At 38.1% G+C, this 23776-nt stretch overlaps 1 long non-coding RNA gene across 1 annotated transcript in view; it reads right to left on the reverse strand.

The window, feature by feature from the left end:
* Positions 1-2192: 2192 nt before the first annotated feature.
* LOC121384656 overlaps positions 2193-23776 on the reverse strand; it is a 38404-nt gene continuing 16820 nt past the window's right edge. Inside the window, exon 2 of the long non-coding RNA XR_005959417.1 lies at positions 2193-2890. This is a non-coding gene — a long non-coding RNA (uncharacterized LOC121384656). The remainder of the gene's footprint in view (positions 2891-23776) is intronic.

A 23776-nucleotide genomic window follows, 5' to 3' on the forward strand; every position in this document is an offset into this window, starting at 1 on the left:
TTTATTAGAGTTAATAAGAAGATGCTGTCTACCTCTATAAATAAATATTTCTATGCATGGATATAATGTAAATATATATAATTTTTATTATTCACTTTGGTGCTTGGATGTTATCTGTTTTGACACTCAGTTTCAGTTGTATGTGGTAATTAGCTTTCTCAGACCCTGCAAGTAAAAATTAGCTGTGTGTATCCGTCCATCCATCCATCCATCCATGCATTGCTTAAAATCATGTTGATTATTTAATTATACTCTTTAAACATTTAGTCAAACTAATTGGGAAGGGTAGGGGTTTCAAACAGTAATGTTTTTATATCACCTTTGATTAATAATGGCCTGTTTTGGTGAGTTTAAAGGGTTGAAAGGGTTGAATTATTAAAATAATATTATATATTATACCATATTAACCCACACAGGCCTTAGGAAGTTAGGAATAGGCAAAGTGTGTGTGTGTGTCATTTATGTGTAGAGTCACTTAAGAACTAGTGATCCTTCATCAGGATGGTCTAAAGAATATTTCCTCAAAGTTTCATTTATGTACTTAAGATGTCTTTTAAATGTGCTAAAAATAGCACACCCTTTAGGCTGTTCTGAAATTAGTTTTACACCAAATCCGACACTTAAGAACTATAGTGATCCTTCATTAGGATGGTCTAAATAACATTTCCTCAAAGTTTCATTAATGTACTTAAGATGTCTTTTAAATGTGCTAAAAATAGCACCCCTTTTAGACCATTCTGAAATTAGTTTTACACCAAATTCGACACTAAAGAACTAGTGATCCTTCATCAGGATGGTCTAAATAAATATTTCCACAAAGTTTCATTGATGTACTCAAAATGTGATTTAAATGTGAAAGTAGCACCCCCTTTAGGCCGTTCTTAAATGGGTTTTGCACCAGATTCGTCACTTAAGAATGGCACATCTGTAATCACAGTGCCAAAATTAAATGTTTGGCACCAGTTTCATTGATGTACTTAAAAATGTAATTTAAACTGATTTAGGGGGTACTTTAAGCAGTGCAGCACCAATTGGAAAACTTAAGAATGGTCAAAGGTCAGGTCAGGTCAGGTCATAGGGCTTTACGTGCACAATCAGAGCAAGCTGTTGTAGCGCATGCCTGTCTTGGGCACAAGAGCCGGCCTTGGCTGGCTCCTCCCTCCAGGACAGGAAAGGTGAGGGGGGGGGGAGGGACCGCCTGCACTGGCAGGTGCAAGTGAGCACCAGCAGCCTGACCGTGGTCGGTAGCAGGCAGAGGGGGGAGGGGGTAATGGTGCAATGGATTTTGAATGGAACAAGAATTATGCCAAAAGAGAAAAGGTGCACAAGTTTGATTGAGGAATTTGGGTGCAATTTTGAACAGTCGGTCAAAAAGAAAGTTCCAGGCCCCGTGCTTATAAACCTTAAAGTCTAGACTTTAATGAAGTCCAGACTTTAACGTCATGACAACGCCATTCAAATAGCATTACGTTAAAGTCTGGACTTTATTAAAGTCTAGACTTTAAGTTTTATAAGCACGGGCCCAGAGCTAGTATAGGTTTTGACATATTAGTGAATCGAGAGTAGCTCGTTAATTAGACCTCTATGATGCTGTGGTGTTGCCCATAGGGCCCTTAAAAAGGCCCTGACTGCAGGGGAGACTCGTCCAACTGTGTAAACACCGGTAGGTAAGGCACTGTCGTTCCGGGGTTTTTCCAAATTTTGGAGGCTCAAACACAGTTTGGTTTATATAGTATATATAATGTAGTAGGCCAAAAAAGTAAATGTTTTGTCTTTAAATGGGGTAGGCACAGCCCCTTCACTCCCCTCCCCGGCAATTTTATTGATGTGCTTGATTATTTTACACTGCTGTCCATAACTTGAATTATTATAAGGTAGCAAGCATCCCGAGTGTGTTTTTACTATATGGCAGATGTGCATGCTGCATAGTGGGAAGTACAGACAGAAAGAAATGCTTCTTTACAAAATGGCACTGTATGCTGCACAAAATGGTTTATTCAGCTGGTTTTTGCTTTGTACGTATTAAACAGCAAATCTGATACATGATTTCGAGCTGGAGAACATTATCTCGATAATGGTACAATGACAAAGGGTCTTTTATACAGCAGTGAACAATATATCATGGTTTTACAAAATGAAATAGCTGGGTAAAAAGATTTTTAAAAAAGAGCCAAATTTATGAATGACAGGAATCTGATTAATGCATTTATTTGAGAAATATTCAAATGTCAGAAGCAGACATGTATGAGGTAATGTTTTTATAACCTAGGGAAGATTTCTATGTTTAAAAATATATCCAAATTTAAGCTCATTTGCTATAATATACCAAAATTGTAAATTTTTAAGCAAATAGACACAACTTCTGAAGTTGATATTGTTTTAATAATATCCTCTACAGTCAAATCTTCATCATCTAAAATAACCTGTTTATAGTCTCATTAAGTCATAATCAAAGTCATCCTCACACTCATAGCCAGAATTGACATTCAGAAATAATTAACTCCTTTTCACTGTGTCAGTCAAATCAGCTTTTCTGGAACGTTTAGATACCTTGATTTTATGTATTCCTCCTTTGGTTCTGATTGGCATAAATGTTTTCAACTTTGCATCAAAGTTCTCAAGTCTAACTTCTACTTGACATTCTGTCTTTGTGGCCTTCTTGGCACATCCTGTCTTGATGGTGCAGGTCGTGGCAACTCCATTATCTTCTCCATGCTGTTCCTGCTCATTTGGGCTTCAGGTTTTGGAGTAAGTTTATTTTGTCAAAAGACTTTCGTATGTATTTTACTGCAACAAACTGTAGTTTTGCTAGCCGATATCCAAACCTGGAAGTACATGTAAATTCCTTTAACTCTTCATCTGTCATGATTTTCACACATTCCTCATCAATCTGGAAGAAAAAATAAAAAAATAAAATAACATAGTCATAATTTAGACTGAAATAATACAGACAAAAATAACTGGATCCTTTAGTTTGATTACAAGAATAAGGAAGGGTTTCTAGATGTATTGTACATCATATTTTACTGTTTTGCATGTCATATATGTATATGTCCTGGATTAAGCGACATGTATTTAATACTACATAAAGTCCATGGTAGTATAAGAAGCACTGGTCATTATATACTCTTCAAAAGAAGAAACGCAAAACCACATTGTCGTAACATTTGGAGAATTGATTTAATTATTGAATGGTGAGTCCGATAATTACCAAATGTTGGAGGATTGTTCACAATTCACTCTAGTCCATTGTGAGTAAGTGATAGGACACACCACCAAGGTCAAGGTCATCTGGAGTCAATACCGGGTGTGGCCTCTGCGTGTGTTGACAACTGCCTGGCACCGCCTGCCCATTGAAGCAACCAGAGTACGGATGACGTCCCGGGGGATGGTGGCCCACTCGGCCTGCAAGGCTGCTGCCAGCTCGGGCAGGGTCTGGGGCTGTGGTTGTCGCTGTCGGAGGCGTCGGTCCAACTCGTCCCATAGATGCTCAATTGGGTTCAAATCCGGTGATATCGATGGCCAAGGAAGGACATTAATGTTGTTGTTCTGTAGGAAAGCCGTTGTGAGGCCTGGCGTTGTCATGTTGGAACACTGCGTTGGCGTTGGCCATAACTGGAACGATGTGTGGCCGGAGGATCTGGTCAATGTAGCCCTGTGCATTCAGGTTGCCCTGCACGTGGACCAGGTCAGTTCTGCCAGTGTGTGAGATGGCTGCCCACACCATGACACTACCCCCGCCGAATCTGTCCACTTCCTGCACGCAGTTTGCCGCATAACGTTCACCACGACGCCTATACACGCGACATCTTCCATCATGACGTCGGAGTTGTGGTGTTAAGATGACACCTCGAACTGGACGTCTGGCACGAATTCCTACCTCACGTAGGCGGTTCCGTACGGTCTGGTCGGATATCCTGCGCAAACCTGGTATTGCTGCGGCTGTGGAGGTGGCAGTAGTCAATCGTTCCCGAAGGTGGCGTACCCGGATGTAGCGGTCCTGCCCGGGGGTAGTGACCTGTGGTCGACCGGATCTAGGGAGGTCACGTGTTGATCCATGTTGCTGGTAACGGTCCCACAGTCTGGAGATGGTGCTTGGGGACACATGGAATGCCCTGGCAACGGCCGTTCTGGATTCGCCTGCGTCTAGTCGGCCGATGGCATTGTTTCTCTGCGGTTCACTGAGACGTGGCATGTCCTGGATTGTCAACTGTCGGCCAGATACAGAGGCCAGGCAAGCGAACACCCTGCACTTTTATACTGTCGGTGTTCATGTTGCACGTGCAGACAACGCACGTGCAGTGGTGACATGGTTTGCACGTGGCTGCGTTTTTGCGAATATTCACATTTTTAAACTTTATTTTACAGTAGCTGCGTTTTATCGAATGTAACCGTGGGAATGTGTTTGGGACATGCAATGACCTTATATTCACAAAGCATGAACCGGTAGGAAACATAAAATCGGAGTTATAACCCATTTGTACCCTTTTGCGTTTCTTTTTTTGAAGAGTATATATACAGATATACATGTATAGAAAGATTGCTTAAATATGTACCGGTAGTTCTCTTACATGTAGATGGGTAGATTTTTTGTTTTCATTTTTGTATATAACTTAATAATTTTTATCCACATCATATTAGCTTGTAACAAGTTTGTCCATAAGCCCTCACCATCGTTCTGTGAATAAAAACAAAGTCTTTGATATTTTATTTCTCACAATTCTTTTGCTCTGCTTTTGTGAATTGTTTTTTTTTTTTTTTTTTTTTTTTTTTAATTCACAGAATCCTTGTTACGGATATACCTATGCCCAACCAGGGTGAAATTAAAGGACAGGTGGTTAACATGACCGTGACTGATTACAAATGATTTTTAGCACAAAACAATATTTACAAGCATAACAGTTTTTGACTAAATGTACAAAAAGCTAGGGCTAACTCCATTTTGAATTTATAAAAGCAGCATTTTATTCTTAATTATATGTGCTTACATGTCTTATATATTATATGTCATGTTACATGTACTTTAAAATGTTATTTTATTTTTAGTATTCATGCTAGATTTATATGTCGTTTGTACACATTACTTTTAACTTTTGTTATAAAAATTAGCATGTGCAGTATTGTACTGTACAGTATGTATATCATGTATGTTTTGAAACAGGTGTTTGTGAAACGTACTTAATTTACATTCAGGCATGCTGTTATTAGTAAATCTACGTATTTGTCAATAATGCTTATAGTGCTGATTTATTCATCAGTTATACATTAATTAGCACATACAGTTGTGCTGTTGATTAAATTCATGGCTGACTTGCTTTGTCAGATGTGTAGTAGTCCGGTGAAACATCAGGCCCTGCCATAAAGAAATATGAGGGGAGTGATTACCGGTAATTGCTCCCCTAACTTAGATCATGGGAGCCATTTCAGATACATGTATTACCATATTGGTACCATGTCACGAGTCAGGTCTCCGACCATATCGGAGGTCAGACTCGGGATAGGCGTGTTCGAAACCCCTGTGGTATATGAGCATGTAAAACTAGTTACCTACCTACCTACCATTGGTACCATATAAGTTTACATGTTAAAGGGGGCTAAAAAGTACTCTTTTTTGAACTAGTTTCAGGGGAGTGATGGAGAGCGAGAATGACAGCTCCCCCTTAAATGGCGAGGTCTGGAATATATATATTATCAAACGTCTAAGACCAAGGTGCAATTACATAGTGCGATTTGACATGATAGCCATTATTATCATTACCAGAACATGAAATATGACATTTACTTACAAATTGTTTTATTTATACAGTTCTCACAAGTTTCACATAACGCGCATAATATTATTATTATTATTATTATTATTGAACACTTAATGAAATATTAAACAATTATGGCACTGTAATGAGACTTAATGATGTTTTATGATTAAAAATATATACTGTATCTATTGGCTGATATTTATTTTTTGTGCTTCATAAAACATAACAGTTTGTGTGTCGGGGTTGGGGATTTTTTTTTTTTATGTTTTGGGTGGGGGATAAGCCCCTTGGATCTGCCTCTGGCCAGATATTTTTAAAAATCTGTTATAGTCTAGCTGCAAGATTTGCACATGAGATTGAAAAATATTGTGCTAAGAAATGTCTAATAATAATCACATGGCATATGTTTTCTTTCAAATGTCCTAGCTATTACATTTAAACAAACTACATGTATAGTCCTTTCCACAGAAAAAAACTTTTTCATACTATGGAATTTACTACAAGTTATTTATTTCTGAGCCGATTGTCTCCAAAATAACACACAAAAATAGTATTGTTTTGTTATTTCCAAATCACTTTTACACATTTTTATACATCAAACCAAACTGAAATTATTAACAAAAACCATCTTTATAGGAAGATGGGACAGACTATAAAAGGTTTTATCATAAAGAATGAAAAACCTTGCCCTTAAGGTACCTTTGGATGGTTACAGGATGAGTCATACAAATTTTGTTTCATCCCTGGACGATTCGTACACATTAACCGTTTTATACCCGAGACAATTCGTACCCAGTACATGTACATTTAGGACACGTTTTATGTTGATTTGCACAATGATAATGTTTGATCTGTCTTAGTTAGTTGTTTGCTTGAGGGATTTTAACTGGGTTTCTTTTCAAGGTTCAAACATGCTTGCTTACTGTGGGCACAGAAAGACAGTAATTTCTTTGGATATATATGGGCTAATACCTCATGGAAGTTCTACATTGTAATATATATAATACCCATCAAATGCAGCCTCATATTATAATCTCCTGTTGAAAGAAAGAAAGAAATGTTTTATTTAACGATGCACTCAACACATTTTATTTAAGGTTATATGGCATCAGACATGTGGTTAAGCTCCTGTTGGAGTCGCCTATTAATATACAGAAAAGTACTCTTATAATGAGCCGCAAGGGACCATGATAGTTATGTTTGTTGTACACATTGGCATAAGTTGGTTATTAGTGTATAGGGAGATCAAACGGGACTTTAAGACCAGTCCGTTCTATGCAGTAGTTTGTTCTAAGCACGTTCATTATAAGTGTACTTTACTGTACTTTGATAAATTTTGACTGACAAAAGTGGCTGGTTGTTAAACGACAAAATTTCAGATCACTTTTCTAAAATATATACATTATTTGTCAGCATTTTATTTTTGGTGAACCATGTACATTTGTGCCCAAATTTTAAACCAGTGCACATTTGTTTTGCTGAATTAAAATTTTATTATTAGACTAAATGTATTGCAAATTTTTGTCCATCGCATTTCCCCTTCCCCTTACCCTCTTACTATGGGAACAATCCCTGATTTTAATAAAAGGCTTTGCCCACAGTAAGCATGTTTGAACCCTTGGGATATAAGCATGTATAAGCACCTACCAAACAAACATGGCCTCTTACCAATCAACTAATTAACAGTATTAGCATAAACATAGATTGAAGTAAGCTATCATCTAAAACGTATACTATAACTGAATGAAGAACATGCATTCAATAATTAAAACAGAAATATAAAAAATAAAACACAAACAGATGCATATATATCTGTGTGTGTGTGTGTGTGTGTGTGTGTGTGTGTGTGTACCTGTACATACATACATACACATATATATACATACATACATATATAGATACACATACATACATACATACATACATACATACATACACATATATATATATATATACATACATACAAATACATACATACATATACATATATACACATGTATACATAAACGGGTAAAATCCCTCAAGCGGACAACTAAGACCGACCAAACATTATCATTGTGCAGTTCAACATAAAACCTGTCCTACATGTAAATGTTCTGTGTACAAATCATCCAGGGACAAAACAAAATGGGTACAAATTGTCACGTAACCCCTTTGGATAACTTGTACAGGCGTTAAACATTGCTCAAAATTATATGTTATATGAGTTGTGGTTGTACAATATATAAACCATGCAGAACATTGTGTACATGGAAAAATGGCTGGAAGACATATTATAGTAATATACAGTATGAACATATTTTACAGCCCCCTAATGATGATAATAAATATGTATATATTTACACAGTGTAAAGTGTAGCTGAATAATACCACTGTATATGAAATGCTTTCAGTTTGATTTAATTACTAGTGGAATAAACTTGTTATTATCTTTCACTGTATCAATTAATTTATATGTACATACTGGTACATGTAATACAGATTTGAACAACTGATTTTTTAAAAATATTATTTCTGTGTGTATTTTATAGTCACCTAATTATTTGAGTGCAATATATACAGCTGCATGTGTATGTGGTTGCTATGTCACATTAGTTCTGTTGATACATTTCCAGTGCCACCCATTATTTTATATACTTTTGTCGGTATATAAAACCATTACTTTTAGTTTACTCAACATTCCTGTTTTACACAATTTTATTTCTTTGTGAATTGCACTTCATTATAGACAGTCCACCAAATGAAAGGATCTTTCACATGGTTGTATTAGCTATGTTTCTGTAAAGACATTTCAAAAGTTCTCTTTTTTTTTTCACCAATTGCTATTAAACAATTCTGCCCATTATCAACCATACACCCCACCCCACCCACACCCACTTCTGTCAACCCAGTCACTGGCAAAGTCAGAGATTGTGTCCAGGAGAGACGTGCTTCAACCTTAATTGGATATAGACACATTAATATGTTATCCAATCCAATCCAATTCAAAAGTTCTTAAAAGATGTTATCGACTAACAGACTTTTTAACGATTGTAATTACATATCAAATATATTTTTCTGCATAAAATATTAGTGGCTGTATATTAAACATGTTTCTGATCATTCTAAAATTTATACTAAGTTAAATTTCATTTTATTTCCTAAAATATATCTTTTTCGTACGTATGAAATTATTTGAAGACAAAATTAAAATCCAGATTGGTCTTAATTCTTACAAATATTAAGACGACCAGAAACACATTGAATATACAGACACTGATATTCTAAACAAGAAAATATATTTAATATGTAAGTTTAATCATAGAAATATTTTATTAGTCAGAAACATCTTAGAATGCAGCAAACTCAGGAATGTCCCTTTAATTTTGCTTGCTTATAGTAAACAACCCCTCCAGTCTCCCAAACAAAATATTTATTTAAAAACCCACAAAAACAATAACATTTATCTAGAATAAAAATAGGTATTCCAAAGTATTCTTACATGCATTATATTCATGATTTTCATGGTACATGTATTTTGAAGTTCGGGGTAGAGGGTGTGCACTCCTAGCACCCTCCCTGGATCCGTGTGGGTTTCGCATCCTTTTCAGTTGCATTAACACAAGCCTATAAGCAGTGTTTGCTTTTTTCTTTTTTTTCTTTTTGTGTGTCATTTTACTGTATCTTTTATTTCATTTTATTAATTGTCAAGCAGAAATATGTTTTGTTGATTAAAGGTAAGAAAGATAATAAAATGTTCACCAGTTTACTGAGTTTTGTCATTTTCAAAACAAACGAGATGCATGTACCTGTATATACAATTTACTGTTATAATAGAGGGTTATTAGTCCTTTACCCAGAGCCACACCCTTAGTCCCTTACCCAGAGTCTGTCCATCCATCAGTCTGTCTGTCTGTCTGTCTGTCTGTCCATCCATCTGTCTGTCTGTTCATCTATCTGTCCCACATATAGCAGTAGTGCTTTATATAGCTTTACCATGTTTTGTTACAGATCAAGTTTTGACATCCAGTAGCTGATGATTAATAAATTAATCATGTTTTGTTACAGATCAAGTTTTGACATCCAGTAGCTGATGATTAATAAATTAATGTGCTCTAAATAGTGTTGTTTAACAAAACACGTTAACGATCAAGTTTGAATTTCGTGGCGATGTAATATTTTGACAGAGGGTTATGACCCTTGAACTTAGGAGATAAGAAAATTAGCTTTCTGGACTTTTTTTTTGGAATGCATCAAGATATTGAGCTGATTTGTTTGGTATATCTTTATCATGTATGGTTACAGATCAAGTTTGAATTTTACAACAATATACCCATTTTTGGCAGGGTTATGGCCCTTGAACTTAGGCGATACGAAAATGTATTGAGCCCGGTATGGGACAGGTATTGCTTTAGCAGTACTCTCAGAAATCTGATTTCTCATTCCAGCCAGTGCACCACGACTGGTATATCAAAGGCCGTGGTATGTGTTATCCTGTCTGTGGGATGGTGTATATAAAAGATCCCTTGCTGCAACCAGATAGAAAATAAGAAAGGTACATTAACTAGATTATCATTATTAATTATTAACTGTATCTTCCGGGGGCGGGAGTCAAAAACTGTACATGTATACAATTGTTACTGATTAGTAGTCTGTCTGTCTGTCTTAGTTGACTCCCTGCCTATTATGACAACTTTATTGGTAATCAAATTAAAACATGCTAGAGCACTCTGCTTTTTAACCAATACTCACACTACAAGGGACAATCCCTTCAAATTGGATAGCTAGGCTAGTGTAACACCCCCCCCCCCCCCCCCATCCTTGTATTACATTATAATCAAGGAGAGGAGGGGAGTGGTGGCTCTGAAAAGACGTTGGAAAACACTAGAATAGAGACCTAGGACAATAAGAACAACCTTGACACCAAAGTAGCATTCACATACAGATAGCATGCACATCGCATCAGTATACAGGGTGCATTGACTAATGATAACAATGCACCCGCACCCATTTAATGACCCAGCACGTACTCTAATAAGGAGCTGGACAAAAGAATACCAGCTCCAAGTAAACAACTGCACTGCACCCAGGGGAAACTGGACAAAATAATACCAGTCTACCCTACCCAATCCCAAATACTTGCTGCTGGTACTGTATTTGGTGACACTGAAGAGGAGGAAAACAACGGCTACAACAACAATGTCTGGAACCCCGCGGATCAATTGCTTTGCCTACCGGTGCCTACACAATTGCACGAGTCTCCCCTAGGTTGTCATGCCACGACCAGAAGCGGTCAGGCCCTTTCTAAGGGCCCTATGGGCAACCTAGGGAGACACCACAGCATCGTAGAGGTCTAATTAACAAGCTACTCTCAATTCACTAACGTCAAAACCTATACTAGCTCTGAATTTACTTTTGACCGACCGTTCAAAATTGCGCCAAATTGCCTCAATCAAAATTGCGCACCCTTTCTCTTTGGCATATTAACTGCTCCATTCAAAATTCCATAGCACCCCCCCCCCCCCCTCCCTACTGACATGGTCAGACTGCTGGTGCTCCCTTGCACCTGCCAGTGCAGGCGGTCCCTCCTCTTCCCCCCCCCCCCCCACCTTTCCTGTAATGAACGAAGGAGCCGGCCAAGACCGGCTCTTGTGCCCACGACAGCCGTGCGCTACAACAGCTTGTTCTGAATGTGCACGTAAAACCCTATGACCTGACCTGACCTGCTAATCGAAAAGAGTAGCCCATGAAGTGGCGATAGCGGGTTTCCTCTCTCAATATCGGTCCTTAACCATATGTCCGATGCCATATATAACCATAAATAAAATGTGTTGAGTGCATTGTTAAATAAACCATTTCCTTCTTTCCTCAGAAATCTGAATGCTTGTTAATATTATTGTTATTATTAGGATTTTTATATAAATCAAGAAGGTTTTCTGCTTTTGCCTATTTAAGTGTTATCCCAACAATATTAGTTCATACTTGGACACAATATGGGAACCTGTGGGTTAAGGATCATCTTATTTGCATTAAATCTGTGGGGTTGCATATTCATAGTTCCGTGTACATGAGGTACAGACTTTGTCACAAGATAAGACAATGGTTGATTTGGCATATCTAGTAGTTTTCTTTGTCCATCAGATTACACAACAATACCATTCAAGGCTTCAGCTTGAGAACAGTGTATTTCATAAGGGAAGAAAACTTGAGAAATATAGCTCCAAAAGATTTTGTTTCCAACTGTTTTTGTCATATAGCCATATGTCAGTGAAAGTTAAAAAATATACATGTATATAATTACATTTTGAAACTGACATGTTTCTAATACATTATGAACTGGTAAATTGCCACACAAAATTATGGCCTTAAATATCTATATTGTGGATCTTTATAGTAAATAAATGTAGTCTTTGGAATGTCATCATTCTGGTACTTTTTTGCATGTACACTGTGGTTCAATTTGGGATATCAACTAATGCAGTTTATATTTATTGCATGATAAATGTGTTTTGTAGAACTATTTTTTCAGAACATGACAATGGGCTTTTTGGTAAATACTCAGAATGACAATTTCCCCACTTGCATGTAATAGTTATTTAAAATGTTCTTGTAACATTTTGATATTAGTGTTCTTGTGGGGAACCCTACTTCAAAATGACCCTGGTTGAAGACCGTCTCCAGCACTGAGTGTCCCTCTAACATCAGAGAAGTGGGTTCCAATTTAAAAGAATGTACAATCGAATCTCGTTGGGTAGAATTCAGAACGGTTGAATACATTGGAACACACTTGAAACAAAAATGAAGTCCTTAGTTGCACTTACACATTGTCAACCAAATGGTTAGGTCAAACTACCCGATGGGTCAAACACTTTCTCAAGCACCGACAGGGTTCAAGCCAACGGGATTCAACTGTATATGACAATCATATCAACATTATTTTTAAAACCTTATACAGACATCTCATTCCGAAACATTTGTCAAAATAGAAGTACGCCTAAACTAGTAACGGAATAAAGAAAGTGTAAGAAAATGAATGAGATAACAGATAAAACTGGTAAAATAGAGGCCTCATTAATACTTCATGTTCAGAAAAATATTTCACAATTAAAGGGACATTCCAGAGTTTGGTGCATTGTAAGATGTTTTCGACTAATAAAACATTTCCACGATTAAACTTGTATATTAAATATATTTTCTTGTTTGGAATATCAGTGTCTGTATAATCAATGTGTTTCTGGTTGTCTTAATATTTGCAAGAAGCCCAAACTGGATTTTGTTTTCAAATAATTTCGTAGTATGAAAAAATAGTTTTTAGGAAATAAAATGAAATTTAACCTAGTACAAATATTAGAACAATCAGAAACACGTTTAATATACAGTCACTAATATTTTATGCAGAAAAATATATTTGATATGTAATTACAGTCGTCAGAAAGTCTCTGTCTGTCGATAACATCTTAAAACTTGCAGCAAACTCAGGAATGTCCCTTTAACATTCTGATTAGTATTAGCTTTGAAATAGAAATATTATCTAGAGCACTGTAAATAGTTAAACACTCTAGAGTCTAGATAGTTATGTAGGGTGTTCCACAGCAGTAGCGAGAGTTTTGATGGGCTTCTCCCCCTGCAATTTTGTTTTTAGAAATAATTCTTATACATGTATATGAAAAGACTATGAAATTGTCCATGTTATTGTTTACACTTCCAGCAAAATTGTTTTTAATTTGCATTTGAACTTGCTCTCCATTTTTCTATAATATCCAATGTGTCACTTTTACCATTGGTTTAAAAACAAACTGTTCATTTTATTTCCCTCATTTCAAATAAAGTACAGTCAGTGCACCACGACTGGTACATCAAAGGCTGTGGTATGTGCTATCCTGTCTTTGGGATGGTGTATATAAAAGATCCCTTGCTATTAATAAAAAAGAGTAGCCCATGAAGTGGCAACTGCAGCTTTTCTTCTTCAATATCTGTGTGGTCCTTAAACATATGTCCGACGCTATATAACCGTAAATAAAATGTGTTGAGTGTGTTGTTAAATAAACCATTTCCTTTCCTTTCAAATAAAGTACAAACAATTCTCAGAGATTCTCAAAAACACAGTAACCTATATATTTGGCAGATCTTTTTCAGATTGATAACTCAATCTAATTAAAATTAGCTCCACAATTACATGTGGATCTAACACCAGCCAGTTGGAGCTCATGTCCACCAATCAAAACCTTACTTGCAGAATCCTGCCAGTGATTTAAAAATAATTTGAAAACATTCCGAATTATCTTGAGGGTATACGACATGTTTCGTGTTAATTACGAATGCCTTAAAACATGTTTTATTTTATAAAATAAATAATTTGTAATGTAAAACTGAAGACTGATTTAGTTGGGTTTTTTATAAATAAATAAATAATTTTTAATGTAAAATTGAATACTGATAACCCACCCCGTACGTATTGGTATGGTTCGCTGTACTGCGGCCACTAAAATAGACTCGCCCGATATTTTTAGAATTTGTATGCTCCCAAATAACGTTATAAAAGGCGAAGTGTGATTGGTCAATATTTAAATTATTATTTACAGACGAAATGTTAACTGGACATTGGGGACTACGCAGTGTTGTTAGTTGGCCTCAGATTACAGTTATCTTCCCATTTGGTTGTCGAAAATCCGGAAGTTTCACTGCGCAAGTAGTCTGCTGTTTGACTGTGATTATTTCATGGCAGACAGCTATGAAGTGGCAACTGTTTGACTGAAGTGACAGGGGATAGCATGTAGTTTGTAAACATGTGTAACTTGCTGACATTGAAGACTTGTTTGTGGTAATTCCGGCCCATGCAAAAGTAGTGCTTTTTGTGTAAAATGGGTGTACTCCGGTCTGGTTTAAAGGGTGTGTCTGTTTAAACCAATATGCTGGGAGAAAGAGCTGGACAACAGGGGTTGTCCTTTTCAGGGTATGTGTCCCCCATGCAGGCAAAGGTACATACAAAACTTCACGGGCCTGCTGATATTAATAAAAATGTTATAGCCACTAAGGCTATATAGAAACATATAGCGAAATTAATTGTGGTCTGAGGCCAGTTTTAAATCACTGGCAGGATTCTGCAAGTAAGGTTTTAATTGGTGGACATGAGCTCCAACTGGCTGGTATTAGATCCACATGTAATTGTGGAGCTAATTTTAATTAGATTGATTGATAACTTTACAAATAAAAAGTTTTTAAACTGAAATAAAATGTCAATCGCATTTAAGCAGTGGGCATCGAGAAAACAATTTAATTGCATGTGGATCATTTGAGGTAAATACAGGTCCATCCAGCATGAAACCATTCCCCACTGCTTTCTATAACAATACAGGTCCATCCAGCATGAAACCATTCCCCACTGCTTTCTATAACAATACAGGTCCATCCAGCATGAAACCATTCCCCACTGCTTTCTATAACAATGAAACATCAAATACAGGTCCATCCAGCATGAAACCATTCCCCACTGCTTTCTATAACAATGAAACATCAAATACAGGTCCATCCAGCATGAAACCATTCCCCACTGCTTTCTATAACAATACAGGTCCATCCAGCATGAAACCATTCCCCACTGCTTTCTATAACAATACAGGTCCATCCAGCATGAAACCATTCCCCACTGCTTTCTATAACAATGAAACATCAAATACAGGTCCATCCAGCATGAAACCATTCCCCACTGCTTTCTATAACCCATACAGGTCCATCCAGCATGAAACCCCATTCCCCACTGCTTTCTATAACAATGAAACATCAAATACAGGTCCATCCAGCATGAAACCATTCCCCACTGCTTTCTATAACAATGAAAACATCAATATACAGGTCCATCCAGCATGAAACCATTCCCCACTGCTTTCTATAACAATACAGGTCCATCCAGCATGAAACCATTCCCCACTGCTTTCTATAACGATGAAACATCAAATACAGGTCCATCCAGCATGAAACCATTCCCCACTGCTTTCTATAATGATGAAACATCAAATACAGGTCCATCCAGCATGAAACCATTCCCCACTGCTTTCTATAACGATGAAACATCAAATACAGGTCCATCCAGCATGAAACCATTCCCCACTGCTTTCTATAAAAATACAGGTCCATCCAGCATGAAACCATTCCCCACTGCTTTCTATAACGATGAAACATCAAATACAGGTCCATCCAGCATGAAACCATTCCCCACTGCTTTCTATAACAATACAGGTCCATCCAGCATGAAACCATTCCCCACTGCTTTCTATAACGATGAAACATCAAATACAGGTCCATCCAGCATGAAACCATTCCCCACTGCTTTCTATAACAATGAAACATCAAATACAGGTCCATCCAGCATGAAACCATTCCCCACTGCTTTCTATAACAATGAAACATCAAATACAGGTCCATCCAGCATGAAACCATTCCCCACTGCTTTCTATAACAATGAAACATCAAATACAGGTCCATCCAGCATGAAACCATTCCCCACTGCTTTCTATAACAATACAGGTCCATCCAGCATGAAACCATTCCCCACTGCTTTCTATAACAATGAAACATCAAATACAGGTCCATCCAGCATGAAACCATTCCCCACTGCTTTCTATAACAATACAGGTCCATCCAGCATGAAACCATTCCCCACTGCTTTCTATAACGATGAAACATCAAATACAGGTCCATCCAGCATGAAACCATTCCCCACTGCTTTCTATAACAATGAAACATCAAATACAGGTCCATCCAGCATGAAACCATTCCCCACTGCTTTCTATAACAATGAAACATCAAAAACTGACAAACGCCAAATGTGCAATTGTGTGTGTGACCTGCCCTTCAAGCAAATCAGTCGCGTTCTGTGACTGGACAAAACTAAGTTTGCAAGACCTTTCAGCAATAATGAGACTCTTTCCTACAGTGGCTGGGAAAGGATAATTTGATGTGATGTCCTTTCCCAACCACCATACTTTTCTATACATGGCTTACAGAGGCGGATTGGAGGGGGGGGGGGGGCAGGGGCCCGGGCCCGGGCCCCCCTAAATTTTGTGATAGTTATAATTTTATTATATATTAATTTTCTTTGTTTTTTTGCGATCCCCCTCCAAACCTCCCCCAAAGTTCCCTTGGCATTCCACCTTGTGTCACTGCCCCCCCCCCCCCCAATGGATTTTCTGGATCTGTTACTGGCTTAACTTAATCATTTTGTTCTTGCTTTTCCAAGGTCAGTCAGTTGGTCTTGCCTCAAAAATCTAGTCAGCCCAGACACCACATTTCGCTGACAAACCCGAAGTCAAAGATGAGAGAGCAAGTGAAAAGAGCAGCAGGGGTTAAAAAAAAACCCAACCCAGATCTCAACAAACAGAAGCAAATGTCACCTTCAGATTCAAGCAATTTTGTTGCTATAGCTGTTTTGGAGTGGCGTCAGAGGGAAACCCCAAGACGTAATGGTTACATACGGTGCTGACCAGATTTAGCGTTGTGTGTGACATTAGTGGAAAAAACAGAACATCTTGTGACATCCATGGATGTACCGACCCGCATTAGCGTGGGTTGTCACGTTAGTGGAAAACCCATTCGTCAGTTTGACGAGGATTGCGGTAGGGGCACGAAATCTGGTTTGGGGTGATAGCCTCTAGTGGTGTGTGTGTGTGTGTGGGGGGGGGGGGGGGGGGGTCACAAACCATATATGTTTACCTTGATCAAAAGTAGCACAAAACCCGTACATTTTCGTCTTCGATGTTTATCCATTTCTCTTTTCTTTCGTTTTTCTATTTACAATCATGATTTGTTGGTGTTTCAAATAACGGAATGCGGTATCACAAACATTCCTTTCTTCCTCTATTAACAGTATAATTAAATGTCTATAGATTCTTTTTTCCTCTCCCCCCCCCCCCCCCCCCCCACACACACACCCCATTTCCGAAAATGTTATAACCACTAATTTGATATGTTCTACTGGTCGAGTTGCACATGCCATGCGTTTGTGAATAATATGTACGTTAAACCCATGTGATAAAATCCATTTCCTAAACCAGTGGCGGATCCAGAAAATCAATTCGGGGTGGGGTGGGGGCAATGACATGAGGCAGAATGCCAAGGGAACTTTGGGGGAGGTTTGGAAGGGGATCATAAACAAATTAAAATTAATATATAATAAAATTATAAGTGTGGCAAAATTTGGGGGGGGGGAGGCGGCGGGCGGGCCCCTGCTCACCCCCCCCCCCCCCCCCACCGATCCGTGTCTGTAAACAGCACACAATGTTTGTTATAAAGTAAAATATATGTCGTTTTAATGTCCATTCATAAAATGCCAGTGTTCAGCGTGTAGTGACGTACAGTCAGCTGCGTTCTAAGATCATCTTCGTAAGCCATGGTACCATTCCGTAAAGGATACGCTACCGGTACTGCATTATTTTCGTAATGCATTATTCTATACAGAATGGTACCTTGGCTTTCGAAGATGTTGCAAGACAGGCAGCGTATTATCGCGTGCAAGTTTGTGTTCAAATATGCCATAATGGAATTTCCCGTGAGGTCATGGCTATAGAAACGTTTTGATTGGCTATTCGTTGTTGGTAACCATTCAAGTCTAATGGTCTGTTCACACCAAAACCGCGCGGTTACCGCACCGCTACAGGTTCACACTGCCGCGGAATGTTCGCATGGATACTATTGTTACATTCTAGCATATCATAGTTATTTGTTTGCACACACACACACGCGCGCGCGCGCGCACACGCACACGTGTGTGTGTGTGTGTGTGTATATATATATATATATATATATATATATATATATATATTAGTCTTATACAACATAATATATATAACTACAATGTGTTGTTATTTTCCGAACAATATATAAATGAAGTCTTCCAAATATTGATAAAACTAATGCGTTTGTTGAGCTTTGTTTAGCACTACGAAATCAGACATCAGGCGAGCGCTTTACCATTTAGTTACGTCCCGCCCTTATGGATATTACAGACGTGCTTGACGGATCGCACAAAGAACCTGTCAACTTCAAAACGAAAGTCCTTTTTATTTTAAGGGCTAAATCAACCAGGTTTGGGCATATCTTCATACTAGCTATAGCCTGATACATTCTTTTCAACCGAACCGTCCAAACTGAACACACAATAACCAGAATAAATTAAAATGCGCATTTTTCCTTTGGATTAATCCCAGTGTGTGCGACTCCCTCTTTTCCCCCTACCCAAAACCTTTCCTGTTTCGGACGCAGGAGCTGGTAGAGGTTAGAAACTACGCCCAAGACAGGCGGTGCACTATAACAGCTTGTTCTGAATGTGCACGTAAAACCAACTGAATTGAATTGAATTGAATTTAATTTTACCTCTCTGTTTTTTTCCTGGGTGTTTTATATAAACATGTATATAACACTTGTATTGAGTGTTCACATCATAGCCACTGGCGGAGCCATGGGGCATGGGACACTCCCCTGCACCACCACCACCACTTACAGACACTGCGGTTGCTCCCCAGCGTCTGACACCCCCCGCCATATAAAAATATTTGCTTGTGGTAGCTGGTTGTTCATTGCTGCTATCAAAATGTTAGAAATTACAAAAAAAACGACGCCACTAGAGCACATTGATTTTTTTTAGCTCATCATCGGCTATTTGACGTCAAACATATGGTCATTCTGACACTATTTTTTTAGAGGAAACCCGCTGTCGCCAGATAGGCTACTCTTTTACGACAGGCAGCAAGGGATCTTTTATTTGCGCTTCCCACAGACAGGATAGCACAAACCATGGCCTTTGTTGAACCAGTTATCGATCACTGGTCGGTGCAAGTGGTTTACACCTACCCATTGAGCCTTGCGGAGCACTCACTCAGGGTTTGGAGTCGGTATCTGGATTAAAAATCACATGCCTCGACTGGGATCCGAACCCAGTACCTACCAGCCCGTAGACCGATGGCCTAACCACGACGCCACCGAGGCGGGTCAGAAATTACAATGGCACGAAACAAAAAATAAAAAAAATAAGAATAATAACAACATCATTTTATATGAAGTTAGTAAAAAAATAAAATTGAAAATGATTTATATCGACGTTTAAATATTATAATGAATTAATATACTAATAAAAACACCAAACATGAAGATAAGTGACAACATGTCTGGTGCGTTTTTGAAAAAATTTTATGGTGGTAAATCCTGGTTGCCCATGACAGTGTACACTAATAGTCCGATTTACCACGAAAATTAACTTGTGGAAAAAAAGGCTTATTTACGAGTTGTATTAGAATTGTAAATACACCACAGTCAGAACGAATTAGAAATTGGGAAAGTCATTATTATACTAATTCTCACGTGAAAAGTCTCGTGATAAAAAAAACCCCGCCCACGTTTGCTACGCCTGGCTGGTACTTTCGAAATCATATTCAATAAACAGTATCCATACAGAAATCACAATGCTATTACACGTTTTAAAATTCCCAAATAGTTTAGGGGTACTGTAATATTACTATAATTGGTGTAGGCCTAGTTCTGTGTGACAACCAGGTTACACACCTTAAACACCGAGGTTAACCTCCTTGGACCCCAGCCTAAACCGGCGCCCGGTGAAAGGGCGTTGAAAGTTAAAAGTTTTGTTTGTTAACGCCACCACTTGAGCATATTAGTTATTGGATGTCAACCATTTTGCTAATTTTGACGTAGTCTTAAGAGTGAAAACCCGCCACATTCTTCAATTAGTAGCAGCGTTTGTTTATTAATATGAACATCACATAGACAGGATACCACGACCTTTGATATACCAGTCGCGGTGCACTGGCTAGGACGTTAAATAGCCCAATGAGTCCAACGACAGGGATCGATCCTCGACCGACCACGCATGAAGCAATCGCTTTACCACTGGGCTACGTTAAAGAGACCAAATTCCTTAAGCTGTCGCGGCCGGTTAGAATACAGCTTTATGTAGCAAACTTCGACACGTCCTTCTCTCACAGGGGCGGGATTTAGCTCAGTCGGTTGCGTGCTCGCTTGAAGTGCTTGCGTCGCAGGATCGAACCCCCTCGGTGGATCCATGCAAATGATTGGGAATTTTTTCTCGTTATAACCAGGCACCACAACTGGTAAAATGCCGTGGTATGTGCTTTCCTGTTTGTGGGAAAGTGCATATAAAAGATCTCTTGCGGCATTAGGGGGTTATATAGCGGGTTTCCTCCGACTACGTGTCAGAATTACCAAATGTTTGACATCCAATAGCTTAAAGGGACATTCCCGAGTTTGTTGCATTGTAAGATGTTTCCGACTAATAAAATATTTCTACGATTAAACTTACATATTAAATATATTTTCTGGTTTAGAATATCAGTATCTGTATATTCAATGTGTTTCTGGTTGTCTTAATATTTGTAAGAAGCCCATACTGGATTTTGTCTTCAAATAATTTCGTACGTACGAAAAAATCGTTTTTAGGAAATAAAGTGAAATTTAACCTAGTAAAAATATTAGAACGATCAGAAACACGTGTAATATACAGCCACTAATCTTTTATGCAGAAAAATATATTTGATATGTAATTACAATCGTTAAAAAGGCTCAGTTAGTCAATAACATATTAAAAGTTGCAGGAAACTCAGAAATGTCCCTGACAGGTTATGTGCGGCTTTGTGACTGCAACCAAACAAAATTATCCTAATCGTCACAAGCGTACAAAAGACTGGGTCTGGCAGATGCCCCCCCCCCCCCCCCCCCCACCCCCGATGCTGGAGCAAAACCTCAAATTCGTGTAAACTTTATACAGAAGTTCAAACAAAATGTGCTAACCAAAACCTTTTCTAACCTCAAAATGAATTGTAATCCCATGTAAAAATGCGTAGTGATTCGTTTGCAACCCTATATAGCTGTTTGGTACTAATTTTAATTTGAATAAATGTTGTTATGCAGATTCGGGCATTTCTTGTTTAATTCGGGCAAAAGCCAGCCTGCCCCCCCCCCCCCCCCACCCCCACCCCCAACAAAAATGGGAGCCCGTATTCCTATGCTAATCGTATATTAACTTGAGGAATATCGGTCATATTAAATAATTGTGGGAACATAGGAGTAAAAGGGTAGCTTTACCCTCGCAGAATACCCCTATTGGATGTCAAACACGCAGTTTCCTGAGGAAACATGCTACACGTTTCCATTAACTAAAAGCAAGGGATCTTTCCCACAGACATGACAGCACACACCGCGGCCTTTGACGTACACCTATATAGCAGAGGCGTGTTTCTGGTACCGAGTTCTTGAGCCTTATTATTACACGTAAGAACAAAAATAAATTAGTGAATATGAAAATAAAATAAAAAACCCGGATAAAGGCGCGGAAGTGTCACAATGACTCGGCTTCCGTAAACCTCACATCTTTTCTTGCTAGAACAGTGTGGGATAATTGTGTATATTTCATTGGCTGAAATAAATTGATGTCAATCTCTGTAGCCGGACGTCCCTTCTACAATAAATAACAGCTAGAAAATATTAACCATATTATATCTGATTATCGGTATTATATCTGATTAATGATCAGTATTGTGGGCGGACGAGGTAGGGAGGCGTGAACGTGTGATCAATGTGTAAAACAAACAAACAAACATAATAATAATAAATAAATAAACCTATTACTATGTAAACGAATAAATTATTATTTAAAGACGCCGTAGCATGAAGAAAAGCAAATCCAAACCAAGAATGAATAAATAAATGTTTAGCGACACCCTAAAAATGCATCAGCTATAGGGTGTCAAACTATGATAATGCAAAAAACAAAACAAAAACAAAACAAACAAACAAAACAACAACAACAACTAAAACCAGACCAAAACTAAACTAAACAACAAAAGTCTTGTTCCGAGTGTCTGAACTTTATTGGTTACTTGTTCCAAACTATGAATATGAAAAACGGGTATTTTTCTTAACTGGATGAGGAGGTGGGGGGGGGGGGGGGGGGGGGGGGGGAGTGTCCGTGAACACTTGCAGGACCTCTCAATAACGTAAACACTGCTGATACGGACTTCAATTCAATAATGCACATTAAAGCTAAAACTGTTATTGAAACACGTGGTTAACAGTTCGTAAATGTCAGATTGTTTTTAAAAACTTATTTCTTCTGGGGGTTTTGTTTTGTTTTTTTAGTTTAAAGTTATCGTGCGTTTATCTTAATGAATAACAGATTTTTGACATTAGATAAATCTTGACACACAGGCACCAGTCTTTGAAGTGTTCCACAGACCACAAACCTTCCAAGTCATGTAAGGATAGTGGGGAAATAATTTAAATGTTTAATGTTTATGGTGTTGTAAATGGCAGCAACTGCAGAGGTCAGTAAGATGTTAATTGCTCGTACAACTGGGGTTAATATATAATCTTCACAGTTTGGATGTGTACTACCTGCTTCTGACGCCTGTGGTCATTTTGTGGTCATTTTGTTCTTCGTTTTGTTTAGTTTTGTTTTGTTTAGTTTTGTTTATTTATTTATTTATTTTCTATTTACTAAACAATAAACACGCAGGTCACACGTAGGTCACACGCTGATCTTTGAAGGAAAAAAATACAGTAAAATGTCTGTAAAATATGACAGTGATGTATATGATATTAAATCCATTAACGAATAATATGTATGCACACGTGTATGTGTATGTGTATGTATGTATGTATGTATGTATATGTATGTGTAAACTGTATCGATATGTGCTGTCCTGTCTTATCTGTGCAAGAGTGCAAATAAAAGATCCATTGCTGGTAACGGAACAATGATGCGGATTTCCTTCGAAGACAACGTGTCAAAATTACGATATATGTGACATCCAGTTACTGAACACAATTAATAAATGTTCTCTGGTGGTGCAGAAGCGAGGGGGAGGGAGGGACACTGCCCCCAACTTTGAAGGTGGAGGGACCAGGGTATACGTTGACCTCCCCCACCCCACCCCCCAGCTGAAAAGCGATCTATATATGGATTTGAATGAGTATTTTGTTCTTTTTTACTCCGACATTTCACAAGAAAGTAGCTCCTA

This window comes from Gigantopelta aegis, chromosome 10, assembly GCF_016097555.1.
Source record: "Gigantopelta aegis isolate Gae_Host chromosome 10, Gae_host_genome, whole genome shotgun sequence".
In the NCBI taxonomy this organism is placed as follows: domain Eukaryota; kingdom Metazoa; phylum Mollusca; class Gastropoda; order Neomphalida; family Peltospiridae; genus Gigantopelta; species Gigantopelta aegis.